This window comes from Hordeum vulgare, chromosome 4H, assembly GCF_904849725.1.
Source record: "Hordeum vulgare subsp. vulgare chromosome 4H, MorexV3_pseudomolecules_assembly, whole genome shotgun sequence".
NCBI classification, from domain to species: Eukaryota; Viridiplantae; Streptophyta; class Magnoliopsida; order Poales; family Poaceae; genus Hordeum; species Hordeum vulgare.
The window spans coordinates 90,791,739-90,815,713 of NC_058521.1; positions in this window are offsets into that span (position 1 = coordinate 90,791,739).

A 23,975-nucleotide genomic window follows, 5' to 3' on the forward strand; every position below is an offset into this window, starting at 1 on the left:
AATTGTTATTTGGTGCTTGCGTTAAGCATGAACATGATTGGATCGTGTTTATTGCAATACGATTATTCATTTAAAGAGAATAATGGTTACTCTATTTGCTTGAATAATCACCTTCAATGGTTTATAGAATCTCGATCGTAGTGTTACGCATGTTCATAGTATTGGTGCCAAAAGACACGAGGTAATGATGATAGTACCACTTACTTGTGGCACTGCCGCTTGAGTCATGCTAGTATAAATTGCATGAAGAGGCTCCATGCTGATGGATCTTTATATTCACTTGATTTTGAATCACTAGTGACATGCTAATCATACCACATGAGCAAGGCCTTGTTTTCATTGAGATGAAACAAGATAGTAACTTGTTGGAAGTGATACATTTTGATGTATGCAGTCCAATGGGTGCTGAGGCACGCAGTGGATATCATTATTTTCTTACTTCAATGACGACTTAAGTAGATACAAGAGTATTTACTTAATGAATCACAAGTCTGAAATATTGAAAAGTACAATTCTGTTTCAGAGTGAAGTTCATCGTAACAAGAGGATAAAGTGTCTACGATATGATCATAGAAATGAATATCTGAGTTACGAGTTTTGGTACGCAGTTAAGACAATGTGGAAATTGTTTTGCAGTTCATACCACCTAGAACATCATAGTGTGATGATGTGTCTGAACGTCATAGCCACACACTATTTGGTATGGTGCATGCTATGATGTCTCTTAACAAATTACCACTATCGTTTATGGGTTATGCATTAGAGACAACCGCATTCACTTTAAATAGCGCACCGCGTATTTCCGTTGAGATGACACAGTATAGACTGAGATTTAGAGAAATCTAAACTGTCGTTTCTTGAAAGTTTGGGGCTTCGACACTTATGTGAAAAAGTTTCAGTCTGATAAGCTCGAACCCAAAGCGGATAAATGCATCTTCATAGGATATCCAAAACAGTTGGGTACATCTCCTATCTCAGATCCGAAAGCAAAGTGTTTGTTTCTAGAAACGGATCCTTTCTCGAGGAAAGGTTTCTCTCGAAAGAATTGAGTGGGAGGGTGGTAGAACTTGATGAGGTTATTAAACCATCACTCAACCAGTGTGTAGCAGGGCGCGGGAAGTTGTTCCTGTGGCGCCTACACCAATTGAAGTGAAAGCTGATGATGGTGATCATCGAGCATCGGATCAAGTTACTACAAATCTCGTGGGTTGACAAGGTCGCGTACTACTGCAGAGTGGTACGGTAACCCTGTCTTGGAGGTCATGTTGTTGGACAACAATGAACCTACGAGTAATGGAGAAGCAATGGTGGGCCCGGATTCCGACAAATGGCTGGAAGCCATGAAATCCGAGAGAGGATCCATGTATGAAAACAAAGTGTAGACTTTGGGAGAACTACTTGATGGTCATAGGACTATTGAGTAAAGATGGATCTTTAAAAGGAAGACAGACGATGATGGTGATAAGTCACTATTAAGAAAAGCTCGACTTGTCGCAAAGATGTTTCCGACAAGATCAAATAGTTGACTATGATGAGACTTTCTCACTCGTAGCGATGCTAAAAGTCTGTTAGAATTATGTTAGTAGTTGCTGCATTATTTATGAAATATTGCACGTAGGATGTCAAAACATTGTTTCCTCGACGGTTTCCTTGAGCAACATTGTATGTGATACAACGAGGAGGTTTTGTCGATCCTAAAGATACTAGCAAGTATGCAAGCTCCAGTGATCCTTCAATGGACTGGTGCAAGCATCTCGGAGTTGGAATATACACTTTGATGAGATGATCAAAGATTTTGGGTTTGTACAAGGTTTATGAGAAACTTGTATTTCCAAAGAAGTGAGTGGGAGCACTATAGAATTTCTGATAAGTATATGTGGTTGACATATTGTGGATCAGAAGTAATGTAGAATTTCTGTAAAGCATACAAGGTTGTTTGAAAGGAGTTTTCAAAGGAATACCTGGATTGAGCTACTTGAACGTTGAGCATCAAAGATCTATGGAGATAGATCGAAAGCGCTTAATGAAAGTTTCAACAAGATGCATGCCTTGACAAGTTTTTGAAGGAGTTCAAAATAGATCATCAAAGAAGGAGTTCTTGGTTGCGTTGTAAGGTGTGAATTTGAGTAAGACTCAAAACCCGACCACGGCAGAATAAAGAGAATAGACGAAGGTCGTCTTCTATGCCTTAGCCATAGACTCTAAAGTATGCCATTCTGAGTACCGCACCTGATGTGTGCCTTGAAGCAAGTCTGTTAAGAGGTACACAGAGTGATCCAGGATTGAATCACTGATCAGCGGTCAAAGTTATCCTTAGTAACTAAATAGACTAAGGAATTTTTCTCGATTATGGAGGTGGTTAAAGAGTTCGTCGTAAAGGGTTACGTCGATGTAAGCTTTGACACTAATCCGAATAACTATGAGTAGTGAAACGGATTCGTATAGTAGAGTAGATATTTGGAGTATTTCCGAATAGCACATAGTAGCAGCATCTATAAGATGACATAAAGATTTGTAAAGAATACACGGATCTGAAAATTTCAGAACCATTGACTACAACCTCTCTCATAAGCAAGACGTGATCAGACCCCATGACTATATGGGTGTTGGATTCGTTGGAATCACATGGTGATGTGAACTAGATTATTGACTCTAGTGCAAGTGGGAGACTGTTGGAAATATGCCCTAGAGGCAATAATAAATTAGTTATTATTATATTTCTTTGTTCATGATAATCGTTTATTATCCATGCTATAATTGTATTGATTGGAAACACAATACTTGTGTGGATGCATAGACAAAACACTGTCCCTAGTAAGCCTCTAGTTGACTAGCTCGTTGATCAAAGATGGCCAAGGTTTCCTGGCCATAGGCAAGTGTTGTTACTTGATAACGGGATCACATCATTAGGAGAATCATGTGATGGACTAGACCCAAACTAATAGACGTAGCATGTTGATCGTGTCATTTTGTTGCTACTGTTTTCTGCGTGTCAAGTATTTGTTCCTATGACCATGAGATCATATAACTCACTGACACCGGAGGAATGCTTTGTGTGTATCAAATGTCGCAACATAACTGGGTGACTATAAAGATGCTCTACAGGTATCTCCGAAGGTGTTAGTTGAGTTAGTATGGATCGAGACTGGGATTTGTCACTCCGTGTGACGGAGAGGTATCTCGGGGCCCACTCGGTAATACAACATCACACACAAGCCTTGCAAGCAATGTGACTTAGTGTAAGTTGCGGGATCTTGTATTACGGAACGAGTAAAGAGACTTGCCGGTAAACAAGATTGAAATAGGTATGCAGATACTGACGATCAAATCTCGGGCAAGTAACATACCGAAGGACAAAGGGAATGACATACGGGATTATATGAATCCTTGGCACTGAGGTTCAAACGATAAGATCTTCGTAGAATATGTAGGATCCAATATGGGCATCCAGGTCCCGCTATTGGATATTGACCGAGGAGTCTCTCGGGTCATGTCTACATAGTTCTCGAACCCGCAGGGTCTGCACACTTAAGATTCGACATTGTTTTATGTGTATTTGAGTTATATGGTTGGTTACCGAATGTTGTTCGGAGTCCCGTATGAGATCACGGACGTCACGAGGGTTTCCGGAATGGTCCGGAAACGAAGATTGATATATAGGATGACCTCATTTGATTACCAGAAGGTTTTCGGAGTTACCGGGAGTGTACCGGGAATGACGAATGGGTTCCGGGTGTTCACCGGGGGGGGGGGGCAACCCACCCCGGGGAAGCCCATAGGCCTTGGGGGTGGTGCACCAGCCCTTAGTGGGCTGGTGGGACAGCCCAAGAAGGCCCTATGCGCCATAGGAAGAAAATCAAAGAGAAAAGAAAAAAAAGGAGGAGGTGGGAAAGGGAAGAAGGACTCCACCTTCCAAACCAAGTTGGATTCGGTTTGGAAGGGGAGACCTTCCCCCCTCTGGCTCGGCCGACTCCCTTGGGGCTCCTTGACCCCCAAGGCAAGGCCCCCCCCTCTCCCACCTATATATACGGAGGTTTTAGGGCTGATTTGAGACAACTTTTGCCACGGCAGCCCGACCACATACCTCCACGGTTTTTCCTCTAGATCGCGTTTCTGCAGAGCTCGGGTGGAGCCCTGCTGAGATTAGATCACCACCAACCTCCGGAGCGCCTTCACGCTGCCGGAGAACTCATCTACCTCTCTATCTCTCTTGCTGGATCAAGAAGGCCGAGATCATCGTCGAGCTGTACGTGTGCTGAACGCGGAGGTGCCGTCCGTTCGGCACTAGATCGGAGCGGATCGTGGGACGGTTCGCGGGGCAGATCGAGGGACGTGAGGACGTTCCACTACATCAACCGCGTTTCTTAACGCTTCTGCTGTGCGATCTACAAGGTTACGTAGATCGGAAATCCCCTCTCGTAGATGGACATAACCATGATAGGTCTTCGTGCGCGTAGGAAATTTTTTGTTTCCCATGCGACGTTCCCCCACAGGCATGGCGATTCACAACACTCAAACACTACACACTAAGTGAAGTTCAATTTGCAACGAGTTGCATATTGACGAAACTCCACATACGAATTATTTAGTTCTATCCCGATTAGGTACACGGCAATATTAAATGTGGTTAAACATGGCAAGAGGTGAAGCGTTATTAAACTACCTATCTAGACATTTTAAATGAGGCCGGAAATGACATATAGCATCTCCGAGATGACCTCATAAGTTAAATTGTAATTCTATCCAGATCTGAACTAACATGTTTGAATGTTTGTTAAACAGCAAAACAAATAGGTTCACGTGATTCTACGCGTCGTTACAAGCAATTTACACATAGAGAACATCTCCAACGGAGCTACGGTTCAAAAGAAACGGACACCGCAAGATATGATGGCATGAATGCAATATGTGTGCAAATGGAAGCCAGAACATTTCAAAACACACAACCAGCAAGATAAAATGGAACTACACGAGATTCTAAGCAAGTTTCATATAGGGCACGATCAGAACGGAGCAACGGTTCAACAACTACGAGCAAAACAAGAAATCACTACAATCTGCCAAAATCAGCCACATAGCATTTTCTACACCCCACAACTACGAGCTACACAAATCCAATTTACTCAACGAAGGCATGAGACGATAGAGGGAAAGAAGAACTACAACATACAACTAACAACTCCTAGCATGGAAGCATGGATCACTAGGAAAAGAAGTCACAAAATGGCATCTCACACACAGAGTTTCAGATTTAGTGAAAATAACAGTTTATGAAACTGCAGTTTCCGATCTGAAGGCATATTGACAGCAGCAAAACCCTAAGCTACGGTACTCCAAGTGGCATGAAACTTCACAGCATGCTAGAGAATCCTAAAGTCTACAACTAACTCCATTGCACCAACCTCAAAAGAGCTACAGATCTCTAGATAAACTCATGCAAAGACAACAACAAAATATAACAGATCTCGGACTTAGAAATATTTCAGCATCTCCAAAACAACACTATTTCCTAGGAAGTAAAGAACAAACAAACCACACCTAAACATGGATTTCTATTGCAACCAAAATTACCAGGAGCTAGACTAAACATCCAAGAGCAACTCTCTAGTTGAAAACTTAATCATATCAAGCACGTAATAAATCCCACAAAATAAACAAAAGGGCAACATGCAAAATATCACGCGAACTAACTTTCTCAAAAGCTAAAACTAAATGCACAGATAAATCCTATGGATTTTTTCTACCCCGAAAACATATAAAACATGTGGGGTTGCAACACAAAAATATCGCCACACTTAAATGCGAGATAATATCCTAAACACGGTATAGCAATCTAGCTACGGAATCCTACATGCAAAAATACCAACGACTACTATAAAATACATGGCAAAAGGGTTCCTAAAACATGAGCATTTTATCTACGGGGTTTGAGCAATCCGGACACGCACGAAAATAATTGCGGGGTACTTCCCTATTGGGAAAACATGCAAAACTAGGCATTCGGCACGTCAAACTACTTCGAACATTTATGCAAGTTACAAATTTGTAATCTACGCGAAATTCTACACGAGTTACACATATAAATCACTCCGATCCGACACACAGTTAAAAAGATACGGGCATTTTAATATTCGTCAATTTTCTGGAATTTAATAATTCCAAAAATCCCTAAAAATAAATTAAACTACCGGGCCTACTATGGGCGTAAAAATAACTAACACCGCCCAGGGCGTAATATAGAGGGCTGGGGGGGGACTGATCACCTGAGTGGCCTCGGCCCATGTCAGCGGGGGAGGAGAGGCTGCTGGGCTGGTCAACGCGGAGAGGAGGCAACCCACGGGCGAGGCGTGGGGCAGGCCTGGGGGCGCGTCACGGTGCTGGGCCGGCTAGCGCGGGACCTGGGCCGCGCGGGACGAGGCTGGCCTGCTCGAGTGCAGCCTCTACGTCGTTCTCCTCTGCCCCGACTGGGACCGAGGACACAGGATCCTGGCGGTGGCTCCTGGCGGCGGACGGCTTCACGGGGAGGCGAAATTCGACGGGGAAGGAGCGGCGCAGCTCGGGAACTAGGTCCCCGGACCGGATCTGGCTGGATCCGGCCGGTGTAGCCTCGAGGTGGCGACGGATTTTGGGGCAGACGACGGCTACCGGCAGGGCTCGGGGCGAGTTGGCGACGGGGAGCAGGCTGGCCGGAGGCGACAAAGGGCAGGTGCTCCGGCTGCTGCGAGGGCTGCGCGGCGACAGGGAAGGCGCGGGAGGCGGAGCTCGGAGGCAGGGAGGCGCTCGGGAGGTTGCAGCGGCGATGGGGCGATCCGGGCCCGGGCGGGCCCGATCTGGGATCGCGGGCCCGCGGCGGCTGGGGGAGGAGAGAGGAGAGAGAGAGGTGGTTGCGCTAGGGTTAGGGTCTCGGGCGCGGATCCCGAGGAGGAGTTGCCTTTGCTGTCTAAAATGCGTGGGAGGTCTATTTATAGACAATGGGGGGGCTAGGTTTAGCGGAATTTCGTCCCGGATCCAACCGCTCGGTCGGAATCAAACAATTCCGAATGCGGGACGGGGTAAGTGGCCATGTAGAGTAGGTTATCCGGAGAAGAGAGGGAAACGGCACCCGACAACATAATTTAAAAACACCGACAAACGTCCGACGATAGACCGAATATGGTGCCGCTACGGTCGACCGTTCGGGTACCAGACGGACTCCGATTGCGAAGAAATTTGATAGGCGGCCTACCTATATCTAAATAAGACCGCACGTCAAATTCCAACCCAATCAGATAAAGTTGTACACACACTTTTAAAAACAAGATTTAAACGATGCCGCGGGCGCGTGCGTGTGTGGTCGGGCTCAGAACGGACAATGCCGATGACCGGCAACTAACAACGGATGCAAGTTTTGAAAACTGGCGGCAACGGGATGCCGATGCAATGCTGATGATGCGCATGATGCAATGATGATGCGATGAATAAAAATAGACACACGACGAAAACGGAATAAAGGGGGGAATCTTCTGGAACGTCGGCATCGGGCTGTCACAGAACCCCTTCTTGGATTGTTCCATTTTGAACTTCTTCAAAACTTTATCAAGGTATGTGCTTTGTGAAAGATCCATTAGGCGCCTTGACCTATCTCTATAGATCTTTATGCCCAATATGTAAGCAGCTTCTCCTAGGTCCTTCATTCAAAACACTTTATTCAAGTAATCCTTTACGCTTTCCAAAAACTCTACATTGTTTCCAATCAGCAATATGTCATCCACATATAATATTAGATATGCTATAGAGCTCCCACTCACTTTATTGTAAATACAAGCTTCTCCAAGAACTTGTATAAACCCAAACACCTTGATCACCTCATCGAAGCGTTGATTCCAACTCAGAGATGCTTGCACCAGTCCATAAATGGATCGCTGGAGCTTGCACACTTTGTCAGCATTCTCTAGATCGACAAAACCTTCGGGTTGCATCATATACAACTCTTCCTTAAGAAACCCATTACGGAACACCATTTTGACATCCATCTGCCAGGTTTCATAATCGAAAAATGCAGCTATTGCTAAGATGATTCAGACGGACTTAAGCATCGCCTATGGGTGAGAATGTCTCATCGTAGTAAACTCCTTGAACTTGTGAAAAACCCCTTTGCCACAAGTCGAGCTTTATAAATGGTCACGCTACCGTCTGCGTCTGTCATCTTCTTAAAGATCAGTTTGTTCTGAATAGCCTTTCGACCTTCAGGTAATACTTCCAAAGTCCATTCTTTGTTTTCATACATAGATTCTATCTCGGATTTTATGGCTTCTAACCATCTGTTGGAATCTGGGCCCACCATTTCTTCTCCATAATTCGCAGGTTCATTGTTGTCCAACAACATGATTGACAAGACAAGATTCCCGTACCACTCACGAGCAGTACGTGCTCTTGTCGACCTGCGAGGTCCGACAGTAACTTGATCTGAAGCTTCACGATCACCATCATTAGCTTGCTCTTCAACTGGTGTTGCCTCAACAAAAAATTCTTTCTCCCTGCGCCACCATCTTGTTGAAGCAGAGGTTCCGCAAGCTCATCAAGTTCTATCTTCCTCCCACTCAATTCTTTCAAGAGAAACTCTTTCTCAAGAAAAGCTCCGTTCTTAGCGACAAACAGTTTGCCCTAGGATCTGAGATAGAAGGTATACCCAACTGTCTCTTTTGGGTAAACTATGAAGACGCACTTTTTCGCTTTGGGTTCCTGCTTTTCAGGTTGAAGCTTTTTGACATAAGCATCACATCGCCAAACTTTAAGAAATGACAACTTTGGCTTCTTTCCATACCATAGCTCATATGGTGTCGTCTCAACGGATTTTGATGGTGCCCTATTTAAAGTGAATGCAACTGTCTTCAATGGATAGGCCCAAAATTATCATGAGAAATTGGTAAGAGACATCATAGAACGCACCATATCTAATAAAGTATGATTACGACGTTCGGACACACCATTACGCTGTGGTGTTCCAGGCGGTGTCAACTTTGAAACGATTCCACATTGTCCTGAGTGAGCACCAAACTCGTAACTCAGATATTCACCTCCTCGATCAGATTGTAGGAACTTGATCTTCTTGCTACGATGATTTTCAACTCCACTCTGAAATTGCTTGAACTTTTCATACGTTTCGGACTTGTGCTTCATCAAGTAGATATACCATACCTACTCAAATCGTCAGTGAAGGTGAGAAAATAATGATATCCGCCGCGCGCCTCTATGCTCATCAGTCCGCACACATCAGTACGTATGATCTCCAACAAGTCACTTGCACGCTCCATTGTTTTGGAGAACGGAGTCTTAGTCATCTTGCCCATGAGACATGGTTTGCAAGTGTCAAGTGATTCAAAATCAAGTGACTCCAAAAGTCCATCAACATGGACTTTCTTCATGCGCTTAACACCAATATGACCTAAGCGACAGTGCCACAAGAAAGTGGCGCTATCATTGTTAACTCTACATCTTTTGGTCTCAATGTTATGGACATGAGTGTCATCACAATCGAGATTCAATATGAACAAACCCCTCACATTGGGTGCATGACCATAAAAGATATTACTCATATAAGTAGAACAACCATTATTCTTTGACTTAAATGAGTAACCATCTCACAATAAACAGGATCCAGATATAATATTCATGCTCAACGCAGGCACTAAATAACAATTATTGAAGTTCATCACTAATCCCGATGGTAACCGAAGTGAGACCGTGCCGATGGCAATCGCATCAACCTTGGAACCATTTCCCACGTGCATCATCACTTCATCCTTCGTCCGCCTTCATTTATTCCGTAGTTCCTATTTCGAGTTGTAAATGTGAGCAACAGAACCGGTATCAAATACCAAGGCACTACTACGAGAGCTGGTGAGGTACACATCAATAACATGTATATCAAATATACCCTTTTTGGCGTTGACCGCCTTCTTATCGGCCAAATACTTGGGGCTGTTGCGTTTCAAGTGACCAGTCCCCTTGCAATAATAGCACTCAGTTTCCGGCTTAGGTCCAGCCTTGGGTTTCTTCGTCGGAGGGGCAACAGTCTTGCCACTCTTCTTGGAGTTACCCTTCTTGCGCCGTTTTTTTGAAACTAGTGGTCTTATTGACCATCAACACTTGATGTTCTTTCTGGATTTCTGACTGAGCGGCTTTTAGCATCACAAATAACTCACCGCGTGACTTATTCATCCCTTGCATGTTATAGTTCAACACAAAGCTCTTATAGCTAGGTGGCAGTGACTGAAGAATTCTGTCAGTGATAGCTTCTTGCGGGAGTTCAATCCCCAACTCAGCTAGACGGTTAGAGTACCCACACATTCTGAGCACGTGTTCACTGACAGACGAATTCTCCTTAATTTTACAAGCAGATAACTTATTGGAGGTATCATACCTCTCGATCAGGGTATTCTTCTCAAAGATAAACTTCAAGTCCTCGAACATCTCATATGCTCCATGATGTTCAAAACGTCTTCGAAGTCCTGGTTCTAAGCTATACAAAACTGCACATTGAACTAGTGAGTAGTCATCCTTACACGCTTGCCAAGCGTTCAAAACATCTTGGGTTGCCATAGCGGGTGGTGCATCACCTAGCGCAGCATCAAGCACATATTTCTTTTGGCCAGCTTGGAGGATAAGCCTCAGATTTCGAGCCCATCCAACAAAGTTGCTTCCATCATCGTTCAGCTTAGCTTTCTCTAGGCACGTATTAAAATTCAGGGTTGCTACTGCTCGAGTCAGTGATCTATAACATAACATTTTGCAAAGATTACTTAGACTATGTTCAAGACAATTGAATTTAGCAAATCATATTACTAATAAACTCCCACTCAAATAGACATCCATCTAGTCATTTGAGTGTCGCATGATCCAAATTCACTAACTCAAGTCCGATCATCATGTTAGTTGAGCATAGTTTCAGTGGTGAACATCTCCATTGTCGGGACCCCGATCCTAAGCCATAGGAATCCAGCCTGTAACACATCACATCTCTTTGCAGTCTCACGCACGATTATCCCCACGGCTGCAGCCTTACCTTAGCCGGGACCGTTTGCACCTTTTGACTCACGTATGCAATTGTGTCGCTAGCAATCCAATGACAAAGAACCCGGATCGACATGTCTAGTCATAAACCAAAGCATCAGTTCTGCATAAGGACAGGCATACATGACCCAGCAAAGCAGGTGTCGGTCACCAGCGAATGTAGACGAGTCGTAGAAAGCTACAAGGACTCCATTACATGGCGTAACATTTCCCCAAAGGGGACAGACACAGCAGCTAAGAAGGACACATGCCGGTCAACCAATGTGTCCGGAGCAGTAGCGAACTACCATGGCTCGTTGGAATCACAAAGGGGCATTTCCGTGTAAGGAGTGCTACTAAAGCCTACGGCTAGGTATTCGAACACCAAACATATCAAGTACAACACACGTACGCATGGCATACCGATATGTATAGATACATCGATGGCATCACAACATAACCATAAACATACAAACTTTATTTAGAAGGCTTGGAAGAGCCACACACATAATATTACAAGGTAGGGGTCTCACGACCCATCATCACAAGTCATACACACAGTTCTTACAAGCCAGCGGAAGATTTAAAACTGTCTGAGTACAGGCAGATGTAAAGATAAAGGCACATGGCCTGACTATCTACAGACCCATCCTAGGGCCAGATCGTAGCTGGGATACCAGCTACTCGTCGTCGTCGATGTCTAGGTAGAACCCTCCATTAGGGTCATTAACAACCTCTGCAACAATTTATTAAGCAAACGTGAGTACAAAAGTACTCAGCAAGACTTTAGGATAAACTATCTACTCATGCAATGTATCAATAAGGAGTTGTGGGATTTCATGCGGAAAGCCAGCATTTGACTCATGGCTAGACAACTTGCATTTTAAATAGTTTTGACAACTTTGATTTCTCGCACACGAGTCCAGTAACACCACAAAAATACTCCATCGTGGAATCATTCCGTCTTCCTATGGAAATGCCGTCCACGACACTCACGCTTATCTTGACAATTTTATGAGTAGCCATTATAGTTATCTATGAACAACATATGTTTCCAAGTAGTCCATATCCGCGGACGCGGCTATTCGAATAAATCATAACCCTGCAGGGGTGTACTTCTTCACACACGCTCTCGCCACTTATCTCCATGTGCACGTCAAGCACCTCGGCAACCTTCAAGCGGAAGCCCAGCAAGGGAGTCGGCCACGACTGTTAACCACGCTAATACTTAGTCCAGGTCTATCGCCTATCTGAGGGTAACCCGCACGAAAGTCCGGCCGAGGTTTCCGCTACGGCCCCAAACGATGTGCGCAGGGTTCCCAAGCCCACCATCCGGGTGCCACTTGGTACACCGTGCCACTGCCTACTCCATCATAGCCCACCTCTAAGGTCAGCGTTACGCACGGCCTCCAGCATGACTATAAACACCAGAAACTACTTGAAACTCCTGGACCGAGTACTAAGTGATTAATAAGTCGAGAGGGTCAATGAAGTATCCCAACGTGTGGTAGTATATAGTGTTGGATTACATACACGGAACTCAGTTCCTAGGTTCCATTGAAACAACCCGCCATGTACTCCTACATAGCCTTTCACCGGTATCTTTACCAAATCAGGTTCAACCACACAACCTTTACTTACTGAACACATTCTCACAATTCTATTCATCACCCAGATGACAGACCATACACAACTCTAAGCATAGCATGCATAGCAGGATAAGGCACATCATGGCTCAAGCATCTACCAGGTATGCTAGGTTGCAAGGTTCAGCTATTTACTATGACAAGGACAGGTCATGCAAAGGAAGTGGGTTCAACTAACATGGTAAAAGCATTGAAAGCATTTTCCCTAATGCAAGAAATAAGAGCAGGAGTGAGAACATGGGATTTATCGGGATGATCAAAATGGTTGCTTGCCTTGTTGCTCAACAAAGGGACAATATCCGTCAGTCGGATATTTGGTGGAATCCGGAGGAGCGGGGCCTTGATACGTCCATTTTGCATCATGCTTTCATGTTGATATTTATTGCTTTTTGGGCTGTTATATTACTTGTGGTACCATATTTATGCCTTTTCTCTCTTATTTTGCAAGGTTTATTTGAAGAGGGAGAATTCAGGCAGTTGGAATTCTGGACTAGAAGAGGAGCAAATCCTAGTCGACTATTCTGCACATCTCCAAATGCCCTGAAAATTTACGTGGATTTTTTCTGGAATATATTAAAAATACTGGGCGAAAGAACTACCGGAGGGGGGCCACGAGGGCCCCACAAGCCCCCACTTCCCCACCACCCCCCTGGTGGCGGTGGGCAAGCTTGTGGGCTTCCTAAAGGCCCACTAGCCCCCCTCTTTTGCTATATGAAGCATCCTAGTCTGGAAATAATCAAGAGGGAGCTTTTTCGTGGTTTCGCCGCCGCCACGAGGCGGAACTTGAGCAGATCCAATCTAGAGCTCCGGCTGGACGATCCTGCCGGGAAAATTTCCCTCCCGGAGGGGGAAATCACCGCCATCGTCATCACCAACACTCCTCTCGTCGAAGGGGAGGCATATTCATCAACATCTTCATCAGCACCATCTCCTCTCCAACCCCTAGTTCATCTCTTGTAACCAATCTTCGTCTCGCAACTCCGGTTGGTACTTGTAAGGTTGCTAGTAGTGTTGATTACTCTTTGTAGTTGATGCTAGTTGGATTATTTGGTGGAAGAGTTTATGTTCAGATCCTTGATGCTATTCATTACACCTCTGGTCATGATTATGATTATGTCTTGTGAGTAGTTACTTTTGTTCCTGAGGACATGGGATAAGTCATGCTGATAATAGTCATGTGAATTTGATATTCGTTCGGTATTTTGATATGTTGTATGTTATTTTTCCTCTAGTGGTGTTATGTGAACGTCGACTACATAACACTTCACCATATTTGGGCCTAGATCAAGGCATTGGGAAGTAGTAAGTAGATGATGGGTTGCTGGAGTGAAAGAAGCTTAAACCCCAGTCTATGCGTTGCTTCGTGAGGGGCTGATTTGGATCCACTAGTTTAATGCTATGGTTAGACTTTTTCTTAATTCTTCTTTTGTAGTTGCGGATGATTGCGAGAGAGGTTAATCATAAGTGGGATGCTTGTCCAAGTAAGGGCAGTACCCAAGCGCCGGTCCACCCACATATCAAACTATCAAAGTAACGAACGCAAATCATATGAACATGATGAAACTAGCATGACAGAAATTCCCTTTTGTCATCGGGAGCGTTTTTCCTACTATAAGACTTTGTTCAGGCTTGTCCCTTGCTGAAAAAGGGATTGGGACACTTGCTGTACCGTTGCTACTACTTGTTCCTTGATACTATTTTCTTGCTACGCTTCACCTGCTACACAATCACTTGTTACCGCTACTTTCAGTGCTTGCAGTTGTTACCTTGCTGAAATCTGTTTATCAGAGCCTTCTGCTCCTCGTTGGGTTTGACACTCTTACTTATCGAAAGGAGTACGATTGATCCCCTATACTTGTGGGTCATCAAGACTCTTCTCTGGTGCCGTTGCCGGGGAGTGAAGCGCCTTTTGTAAGTGGAAATTGGTAAGGAAACATTTTTAAACTGTGCTGAAATTTATTGTCACTTGTCACTATGGAAACTCTTCCTTTGATGTGTTTGTTCGGGGTATCTGCACCACGAACGGAAGCACGAGGAGTTTCTCCTCAACCTGAGGTACCTACTGAAAATATCTTTTCTGAAATTCCTTTGGGTATGCTTGAGAAACTGCTGGCTAATCCTTTTACAGGAGATGGATCTTCACATCCAGACTTTCATCTAATTTATGTACATGAAGTTTGTGGTTTATTTAAGCTTGCAGGTTTGCCCGAGGATGAGGTAAAGAAGGAAGTCTTTCCTTTATCTTTGAAGGATAAGGTGTTGACATGGTATAGGCTATGTGATGATGCTGCATCATGGGGCTACAATCGGTTGAAATTGGAATTTCATCAAAAGTTCTATCCTATGCATTTAGTACATCGTGATCGGAACTTTATTTATAACTTTTGGCCTCGTGACAGGGAAAGCATAGCTCAAGCTTGGGGGAGGCTTAAATCAATGCTATATTCATGCCCCAATCATGAGCTCTCGAGAGAAATCATCACTCAAAACTTTTATGCTCGACTTTCTCATGAAGATCGTACCATGGTTGACACTTCTTGTGCCGGTTCTTTTATGAAGAAGTATATTGATCACAAGTGGAATTTATTGGAGAGAATCAAATGCAACTCTGAAGATTGGGAGCTGGAGGAAGGTAAGGAGTCAGGTATGAATTTCCAGTTTGATTCCGTTAAATCTTTTGTTGAGACAAACACTTTTAGAGATTTTAGCACTAAGTATGGACTCGACTATGAGATAGTAGCTTCTCTATGTGAATCTTTTGCTGCTCATGTTTATCTTCCCAAAGAGAAGTGGTTTAAATATCATCCTCCTGTAGAAAGCAACATAGCCAAAACCAATCTAGTTGAGGATAAAATCATAGCTTTTAGTGATCCTGTTGTTCCTTGTGCTTACACTGAGAAACCACCATACCCTGCTAGGATGAAGGATTATTCTAAAGCTCCAACTGTGATACGTAGAGGTTACATTAGACCACTTGCACCCCCTGAGGAGATTAGAGTTTAACCTTGTGTTGCTATTATCAAAGATCTCTTAGCTGAAGACATAGATGGGCATGTTATCAAATTCTGTGAGGACTTCGCTAGAATTGCTAAACCTCACATGAAAGACAAGCACGGACCTGTAGTTGGCCTGCCTGTTGTTTCTGTTAAGATAGGAGATCACTGTTACCATGGTTTATGTGATATGGGAGCTGGTGTTAGTGCAATACCCCGTTCTCTATATGATGAAATCAAAGATGAGATTGCACCTGCTGAGTTAGAACCCATTGATGTCACTATTACGTTAGCTAATAGAGACACTATCTGCCCTCTGGGAATTGTGAGAGACGTAGAAGTCCTGTGTGGTAAGACGAAGTATCCTACTGATTTCCTCGTCCTTGGTACTGCACAAGATAGCTTTTGTCCCATCATATTTGGTAGACCCTTTATCAACACTGTCAATGCTCACATTGATTGCATTAAGCAGACTGTCACAGTAAGTTTCGAGGGTGTGTCTCATGAATTTAACTTCTCCAAGTTTGGTAGACAAACCCATGAAAGAGAGTCTTTTGGTAGAGATGAAATCATTGCTCTTGCCTCTATTGCCGTACCTCCTACGGATCCTTTAGAGCAATATCTGCTTGAGCATGAAAATGATATGCATATGGAGGAGAGAGATGAGATTGATATAATTTTCTTAGAACAACATCCTATTCTCAAGAATAATCCGCCTGTTGAACTGCTTGGGGATCCTCCCCCACCAAAGGGTGATCCTGTGTTCGAGCTTAAACAGTTGCTTGATACTCTTAAGTATGCCTGTCTTGATGAGAAGGAGATATATCCTGTCATTATTAGTGCTCTCCTCTCAGAGTGCGAAGAGAAGAAGTTACTAAAAACTCTGAGGAAGCACCGCGCTGCTATTGGATATACACTTGATGATCTTAAGGGTATTAGTCCTACTCTATGTCAGCACAAGATTAAAACTGATCCTGACTTTAAACCAGTTGTTGATCATCAAAGGAGATTAAATCCTAAGATGAAAGAGGTCGTTAGAAAAGAAATATTAAAGCTTCTGGAAGCAGGAATCATCTATCCTGTCGCTCATAGTGATTGGGTAAGTCCAGTACATTGCGTACCTAAGAAGGGAGGTATCACCGTCGTTCCTAATGATAAGGATGAACTAATCCCACAAAGGATTATTACCGGCTATAGAATGCTGATAGACTTCCGGAAACTAAAAAAAGCAACCAGGAAAGATCATTATCCTTTGTCGTTCATCGACCAAATGCTAGAAAGGCTATCAAAGCACACACACTTCGGCTTTCTAGACGGTTATTCCGGTTTCTCGCAAATACCTGTTGCACAATCTGATCAAGAGAAAACCACTTTCACCTTCCCTTTCGGTACCTTTGCCTATAGACGTATGCCTTTTGGCTTATGTAATGCACCTGCCACCTTCCAAAGATGTATGATGGCTATATTCTCTAACTTTTGTGAAAATATTGTCGAGGTTTTCATGGATGACTTCTCCGTTTACGGTCTTCCTTTGATGATTGCCTCAGCAAACTTGATCGACTCTTACAGAGATGCAAAGAAACCAACCTCGTCTTGAATTGGGAGAAGTGTCACTTTATGGTTAATGAAGGTATCGTCTTAGGACACAAAATCTCTGAAAGAGGCATTCAAGTTGATAAAGCTAACGTTGATGCAATTGAGAAAATGCCTTGCCCCAGAGATATCAGAGGTATACGAAGTTTCTTAGGTCATGCTGGTTTCTATAGAAGGTTCATTAAAGACTTCTCTAACATTTCTAGGCCTCTTACCAACCTCTTGCAGAAGGATGTTCCTTTTGTTTTTGACGAGGATTGTGAGGAAGCCTTTGAAATACTTAAGAAGGCTTTGATAACCGCACCTATTGTGCAACCACCTGACTGGAACTTGCCCTTTTAAATCATGTGTGACGCTAGTGATTATGTTGTTGGTGATGTTCTAGGACAAAGAGTTGACAAGAAGCTGAATGTCATTCACTATGCTAGTAAAACTCTAGACAGTGCCCAAATAAACCGTGCCACTACGGAGAAGGAATTTTTAGCAGTCGTGTTTGCATGTGAAAAGTTCAGATCTTACATAGTTGACTCCAAAGTCACTATTCACTCTGATCATGCTGCTATTAAGTACCTTATGCAGAAGAAGGACGCTAAGCCTAGGTTGATCAGATGGGTTCTCCTGCTACAGGAATTTGATTTGCACGTGTTGACTGAAAAGGTGTTGATAACCCTATAGCAGATAACTTGTCTAGGCTAGAGAATGTCCTTGATGACCCACTACCTATTGATGACAGCTTTCCTGATGAGCAACTAAGTGTCATCCGCACTTCACTTAGTGCACCGTGGTATGCTGATTATGCAAACTATATCGTAGCCAAATACATACCACCCAGTTTCACCTATCAACAAAAGAAGAAATTCTTCTTTGATTTGAGAAACTACTTTTGGGATGACCCTCACCTTTATAAGGAAGGAGTAGATGTTGTTATTAGACGTTGTGTGCCTGAACATGAACAGGGACAGATCCTGCAGAAGTGTCATTCCGAAGCCTATGGAGGACACCATGCTGGAGATAGAACTGCCCATAAGGTATTGCAATCAGGTTTCTATTGGCCCACTCTCTTCAAGGATGCCCGTAAGTTTGTCTTGTCTTGTGACGAATGCAAAAGGATAGGGAACATCAGTAAGCGTCAAGAGATGCCTATGAACTATTCACTTGTCATTGAACCATTTGATGTCTGGGCTTTGATTATATGGGACACTTCCCGAGTTCCAGTGGGTACACTCACATCTTAGTTGCTGTGGATTACGTTACTAAGTGGGTAGAAACTATCCCCACTAAAAATGTTGATCACCACACCTCTATTAAGATGCTTAAAGAAGTCATATTCCCAAGATTTGGAGTCCCTAGATACTTGATGACTGATGGCGGTTCACACTTCATTCATGGTGTTTTCCGCAAGATGCTAGCTAAGTATGATGTCAACCATAGAGTTGCATCTCCTTATCATCCCCAGTCTAGTGGTCAAGTTGAGTTGAGTAATAGGGAGATCAAGTTGATCCTACAAAATACCGTCAATAGATCTCAAAAGAACTGGTCTAGCAAACTTGACGATGCATTATGGGCTTATAGGACTGCTTATAAGAATCCCATGGGCATGTCACCGTATAAAATGGTTTACGGTAAGGCCTGTCATTTACCTCTTGAGCTGGAACACAAAGCTTATTGGGCAATCAAAAAGCTCAACTTTGATTTCAAACTTGCCGGTGAGAAGCGGTTGTTCGATATCAGCTCGTTAGATGAATGGAGAGCCCAGGCATATGAGAATGCCAGGTTGTTCAAGGAAAAGGTTCAGAGATGGCACGACAAACGAATACAGAAACGAGAGTTCAATGTACGTGATTATGTCTTGCTATACAATTCTCGTTTGAGATTCTTTGCAGGGAAGCTTCTCTCTAAATGGGAAGGTCCCTATGTTGTCGAGGAACTATATCGTTCCGGTGCCATCAAAATCAATAACACGGAAGGAAATTTTCCTAGAGTGGTAAATGGGCAAAGAATCAAGCATTACATCTCTGGTACTCCCATAAATGTTCAGACCAATATCATCAATGTCATAACTCCAGAGGAGTACATAAGGGATGTTTATCAGCCTATTTCAGACCTTGAAAAAGAAGATGTATCTGTTTCGACAAGAAATTGGACTCCGATACTTTTCCAATAGGAAATTTCCTCAGTTTTGGAATTTTTGGAAAATTAGAAAAATAAAAAGCAGTCCGAAGAGAAACCGGTCCACCCACAAGGGCCCACTCCGCCACCACCCCTTGGTGGCGGTGGGCAAGCTTGTGGGCACCTCGTGTGCCTCCCGGACTCCGTTTTCTTGCGGAAGACTCCTTCTGACCCAGAAAAAATCAATATATAGTCTCCCGAAGGTTTTGATCTCCGTATCGTGTAGTTTTCCTGTGTTTTCGTTTTGAGCTTGTTGTCTGCCGCAGATTTAGGTCAAGATGTCTTCTCAAGATTCAGAAGAAGAGATCTATGTGGCTGATGATCGTGCTAACTCTAGGATTAATGGGGACTTGGAACCATATGGCTGGACCACTGATGAGGAAGAGGACTATGATCCCAAAGGGAAGGAGCAAACGAGTTCCGATGAAAAGGAGGCTCCTCTACCTCAACCTGCAAACACCCATGTGGAGTTCAAGAAGTCAAGCCTCCCTGACCATAGGAAGAAGCCTAAGACCTTGTTTATCCCTTCTCGTTTCTTGCAGGAGAGTAAGCAGGAGCTTTGTCATAGAGTTTTGAAACTTGAGGAGGAAAATGACGATCTAAGGGAGCAAAACTTTTTGCTCAAGTGGAAATTAGACAAGCTCAAGACTGCACCAACAACACCACCATCACCACCAAAGGAAGACAACTAAGCATTGGTATGGGCAATCCCCCTGGCTTCTGCCAAGCTTGGGGGAGTTGCCCTGGTATCGTATCACCTTTATATCTTTTGCTTTTACCTTTGTTTTAGTTCTTCCCTTTTCATTTTTTATTTCTTCTTTTAGAGGAATAAGTCTTTAGTTTTTAGTTTGAGTCTTTTGCTTTTGTCTCTCCCCCGATGTATTCGAGCTTACGAGCTATATAATAAAGAGTGTCTTAGTCAAGGGCTTTGCTTTGTGCCATGATCAAAAGTATGAAAAGAACGATAGCATGAAAGATCATGAGACGATCTTATGGGAAGTGATAACTTCACTTATGACACGTATGATGATTGAAACTTGTTGAGAATAAATCAACATAGACATTAGTCATTGTTGCAATTAATAAGAAGTAATAAGGAAAGAGAGGTTCACATATAAATATATCATCTTAGACACTTTTTACAATTGTGAGCACTCACCAAACTATTACATGCCTAGGAGTAGATGTTGGACAAGGAAGACAACATAATGAATTGTGTTTGCTTGGTTCCAAACAATGTTATATGATTAGAGATCCCTTAGCATGTGAGGATTGCTTCCACCTCATATTAGTCAAAACTCCCGCACCAAGTAGAGATACTACTTGTGCATCCATAAACCCTCAAACCAGTTTTGCCATGAGAGTCCACCATACCAACCTATGGATTGAATAAGATCCTTCAAGTAAGTTGTCATCGGTTCAAGCAATAAAAATTTATCTCTAATATGTATGATCTATTAGTGTGTGGAAAATAAGCTTTGTACGAACCTGTGATGAGGAAGACATAAAAGCGACAGACTGCATAATAAAGTTCTTTATCACAGGAGGCAATATAATGTGACGTTCCTCCGCACTAAGAGGACAAGCATTCAAACCTCAAAAGCGCATGACAACCTCTGCTTCCCTCTGCGAAGGGCCTATCTTGTACCTTTACTTTTTACCCTTGTAAGAGTCATGGTGATCTTCACCAATTCCCTTTTTGCCTTTCTCTTGGCTACCGTCACATGTTTGGGAAAGATCTATATTCATATATCAACTTGGAGTTGAGTACTCATGATTTATTGTTGTTGACTTTACCCTTGAGGTAAATCGTTGGGATGCAAAACTATAAGCCCCTATCTTCCTCTGTGTTCAGCTGAAACTTTGACACCATGAGTACCACGTGAGTGTAACAATTGTGAAAAAATAGATGATTGAGTATGTGGGTTTGCCTTACAAGCTCTTATTTGACTCTTTCTGATGTTGTGATAAATTGCAATTGCTTCAATGACTATGGACTATTGTTGGTTACTTCTCTGTAAGGTTTTTGCTTCAAGCTTTGCTTTGTGAAGGAATTGTTACTTTCCCATAAGAATCTTTATGATATATTGATGTTCTATGTGTGATCATGATGCCCTCATGTCCGTATTATGTTTTATCGACACCTTCGTCCCTTAACATGTGGACATGTTTATGGAACTTGGTTTTCGCTTGAGAACAAGCGAGGTCTAAGCTTGGGGGAGTTGATATGTCCATTTTGCATCATGCTTTCATGTTGATATTTATTGAATTTTGGGCTGTTATATTACTTGTGGTACCATATTTATGCCTTTTCTCTCTTATTTTGCAAGGTTTATTTGAAGAGGGAGAATTCAGGCAGCTGGAATTCTGGACTGGAAGAGGAGCAAATCCTAGTCCACTATTCTGCACATCTCCAAATGCCCTGAAAATTTATGTGGATTTTTTCCGGAATATGTTAAAAATAATGGAATAAAGAACTACCGGAGGGGGGCCACCATGGCCCCACAAGCCCCCACTCCGCCACCACCCCCTCGTGGCGGTGGGCAAGCTTGTGGGCTGCCTGAAGGCCCACTAGCCCCCTCTTTTGCTATATGAAGCGTCCTGCTCTAGAAAAAATCAAGAGGGAGCTTTTTCGTGGTTTCGCCGCCTCCACGAAGCAGAACTTGAGCAGATCCAATCTAGAGCTCCGGCACGACGATCCTGTCGGGGAAATTTCCCTCCCGGAGGGCGAAATCGTCGCCATCGTCATCACCAACACTCCTCTCGTCGAAGGGGAGGCATCTTCATCAACATCTTCATCAGCACCATCTCCTGTCCAATCCCTAGTTCATCTCTTGTAACCAATCTTCGTCTCGCAACTCCGGTTGGTACTTGTAAGGTTGCTAGTAGTGTTGATTACTCTTTGTAGTTGATGCTAGTTGGATTATTTGGTGGAAGAGTTTATGTTCAGATCCTTGATGCTATTCATTACACCTCTGGTCATGATTATGATTATGTCTTGTGAGTAGTTACTTTTGTTCCTGAGGACATGGGATGAGTCATGCTGATAATAGTCATGTGAATTTGATATTCGTTCGGTATTTTGATATGTTGTATGTTGTTTTTCCTCTAGTGGTGTTATGTGAACGTCGACTACATAAAACTTCACCATATTTGGGCCTAGAGGAAGGCATTGGGAAGTAGTAAGTAGATGATGGGTTGCTGGAGTGACAGAAGCTTAAACCCCAGTCTATGTGTTGCTTCGTGAGGGGCTGATTTGGATCCACTAGTTTAATGCTATGGTTAGACTTTGTCTTAATTCTGCTTTTGTAGTTGCGGATGCTTGAGAGAGAGGTTAATCATAGGTGGGATGCTTGTCCAAGTAAGGGCAGTACCCAAGCGCCGGTCCACCCACATATCAAACTATCAAAGTAACGAACGCGAATCATATGAACATGATGAAACTAGCATGACAGAAATTCCCGTGTGTCCTCGGGAGCGTTTTTCCTCCTATAAGACTTTGTTCAGGCTTGTCCCTTGCTGAAAAAGGGATTGGGCCACTTTCTGCACCATTTCTACTACTTGTTACTTGTTACTCTTTGCTTGCTACGTTTCACCTCGCTACACAATCACTTGTTACCGCTACTTTCAGTGCTTGCAGTTATTACCTTGCTGAAATCCGTTTATCAGAGCCTTCTGCTCCTCGTTGGTTTCGACACTCATACTTATCGAAAGGACTACGATTGATCCCCTATACTTGTGGGTCATCAGGCCTACCGGTAAAACAATATCAATCAATAACAATCATATGCAACAAGATGATGCATGAGCATGGCATGAGAATGAAAGGTGGTAGGCTAATGTGGCTACCATTTCTTAAGTTGAAGTTGATTTGAATCAAGATTCAAATATCACTTCAAACAAGGTATTGTCAATACCCTTTTAATTTATTTGACCTGATGCTCAGGTAATCTTGTTTTAGCATGCATGATGATGGTATGTTGGGCTGCTGGTTGTGCTTGATCATGGTTTGGTCATAATGTTTGAAGTGGAATTCAAATGGATTTCCAATTCCAACTCCAAATTATTTAATAAGGTCATCCTATTCATCATTTTATCTGTTTGGTGATGTTAACATTTTCAAACATGTTTGAAAATATCAAAATCAGATTCCTTGGATTTTTGTGATCCTTTTTCATATATAAATTATTTTCATTGGAGTTACATATTATTTTCTATGATTTTTAGAAGTTTTGGGCATTTTTTGGAATTATTTTAAATCAGAAAATCTTTTTATTGCGTCATAACCACGTCAGCACTGCATCAGTAGGTCAACCGACCTGGTCAGGTCAAACCTTACAGGTAGGGGCCACTGGTCAGGGACATAGGAGATAATCCCGCGCTGACCAGCCCCTAAGTGGGTTTGACCCACTGCGAGGGCCCACTGTCAACGACTAATTAGTGCTAACTAACCGGGATTAGGTCGGCCACGTCGTCCCCTGCCGGAGACTGACCGGCGGCAACCAGATCCGCGGCGGATCTTCGCCGAAGATGCACCAGGGCT